Genomic DNA, 2,723 nt, shown 5'->3' with positions numbered 1-2,723 from the left:
GACTCGTTCCAGACTGACGAGTCAGAGATCCCGAGCGGGGATATAAATCACTGGATGACACACTTGACACGTAGACCCCTTTCCTCTGCCTGCCATCCCATAATCAGGCTTAATGCGGCGGGCACTTGTGAAGCGATGCGAGAGTCTAATGGAGAGATTTCATAAATGGTTATTGAAGGTAAATCTACTTTGAAACACCACAACCCGAAAAAAGGCTTAGAGGGATGAGAGAAGCTGTCAAGCTAAAGTTAGACACAGACTCCAGATCAGTGCGGGAGACCAGGCACTCAGACCTGAGGGACGCCTGACATGCTCAAGTCTTGACATAAATATGTGCATCAAGGACCAAGGTTCCGGGGTTCCAAAGCAACTCACTTGGTCATAATAGCGAGATGATGCTCAGCCAGAAGAGGCCAGAATCTTCCTTCAGTTTGAAGGACGGAGCGTGACCTCACCAGGGCTGTCACGGTGAAGAGCCAGCTTTGCAGGAACTTTAATCCAGATGGTCAGAATCACGGATAGAAGAGGCCAAAGTGAGTCTCTGTTAGAATCACGGTGCAAATCTTGAGAGACTCAAAGTGGAACTGCTGCTCTTCTACATCAGGAGGAACCAGTGGAGGAGGCTGAGGCCTCTTGAGAGGACGCCTCCCTGTTGAGATGTTCTCTGTATGGTCAACTGGGAGGAGGCCCCGGGACGGACCCGGGCCACAAGGAGGTGATCAGACCTCCTGGTGGACCTGAGGGCACCTTCTGAATAACAGGAAGAGGTTTCTCCCGTGAGGGTGGTTTGGGCCTCTTACTTCAGCTGCTGCCCCTGCGACCTCAGATGAGCGGGGGAAAATGATTGAAGGAATGAGGGGGTCAAGGCCTTGTTCAGAGCTTCTCTCACCACACTCAAGACAGAGGGAGTCGCATGAACACTACTGCCAACACTGCTGTCACAACAACAAAACAGATGTAGTCTGTAGTACTAGTACTACTTGGATTACTACTCACCTCGTCACCTCGAAGCTTGGTAAACCGAAAAACACTGCCGAATTGCATACTATTATTTGTGGTACTATTTGAGGCAGATATGCAGAGGATAATAATGTGGCTCATTTTGGCATTAGATGAATTTATTCTAGTAATGTTACACTACTGTCAGTGTAATAATTTGAGTGAGAGCGGTTACACACTTTAAGAGAGTGTTTGTGTTTATGGACATTTTAGCTTTGAATTTTATCAAAAGTTAAAACAGTCCACATTCACCTCATCTGCTCTCCAGTACTACATGGTATTCTCTGCAACTTACTTGGCAACAACGACATGGATACATCATTCAGAGAGAGATTTTCAGGGGGGAAATTGTTACCGTCTTCTGGACCGACTTTGACAAATCAAATTATACAACTACTCCCTCTAGTGGAGAGTCTCGGTAATGCTGATACGAGTTAAGAATCAGAATCGGAATCATGAACATCAGAATCAGAATCAAATTTATTGCCATGGTCAGGGCGGATCCCCACCAACTAGGAAAGTCTTTTGGAATATAGTGCTGTCAGAAAAATAAAATAAAATAAAATAAAATAAAATAAAATAAAATAAAATAAAATAAAATAAAATAAAATAAAATAAACAACAAAGGCTGTTCAAGAATTCATCTTGCCGCATAAACATTCCACATCAAACGAATATCATCTCATATTGACTCAGCTAGTGTTCCCAAATTGGCGACAAAAGCCAAGTTTGAGAACCCCGGCAGACTTGGATTCAATTGCATCTTGCAACCACAAGGGGGCGCCTTTCACTTTCAAACTTGACTCATAAGCGACTCACCCCTCAGATCAGTCCTGGTGAGACACTAGAGGAGCATCCACTCATGGGGGGCGTGATGAGGGGGTGTCAGGGACCCGCCAACAGCTGGAAAGCAGGTCGCCGACTCCAGGAAGAGGATGTGTTTCAGCCCACTGACAGAGAGTCCCTGCAGGCACCACCCCGGGCCACAACACCCGAACCTGCAGCAACCTGCCTTTGTCTGGCTGCCTGCATTATTAAGGCAAATAAAATCAGCCCTGAGAATGAAGGCTGTTTTTGTCTTCCCTCGGTTAGTGTTTCCTCTGGTCGCCATGCCGACGGGCTCACCTGAGACGCCATGCGTCAGGTGTGTTCAGTCCCTCGGAGCTGCAGCCGCGCAGGACAAACAGCACAATAAAAGAAGGACACAGTCGAGCAAACAGCTTAGAAACACAACATTATCCAGTCTACAAGGACAAGAACAAACACGGAGGCTAATAGTCCTCTGTGGTTTGCTGCTGGAGAGAGGACCGTGTGAGGGCCTGTTGTCAGTCTCCCTGAGCTGCAGACACGTAATAACACCCTCTGAGGCGTGAGACTGTAAAACTAGAGCGTCGGTTAGTGAGGTGTGGAACCAATTTACAGGAAGCTCGGCGAAGACAAAGAGGAAGCAATGACATGCAAAGATGTTTTCGAATTCTATCGCACTTCTTTTCACGCTGGAGGAAGTTCCTCAAGAGAAGATAGCCTGGGCCTCTTTGCTCGGATGCTGCCCCCGTGACCCGGATGAGAAGTAACTTAAGAATAGTTTGACTAGTGAGTGAAAGTGAAATATGAATTGTATTTCTGAATATATTGTTAGCAATGCCACAAAAAACGCTACTCTCCAAAATCATCAATATAATATAATACATACGTACATAAAATAATCCAACAACAGGAGATTA

This window comes from Synchiropus splendidus, chromosome 14 (genome assembly GCF_027744825.2).
Source record: "Synchiropus splendidus isolate RoL2022-P1 chromosome 14, RoL_Sspl_1.0, whole genome shotgun sequence".
Taxonomy (NCBI): domain Eukaryota; kingdom Metazoa; phylum Chordata; class Actinopteri; order Syngnathiformes; family Callionymidae; genus Synchiropus; species Synchiropus splendidus.
This window is presented reverse-complemented; position numbering follows the sequence as displayed.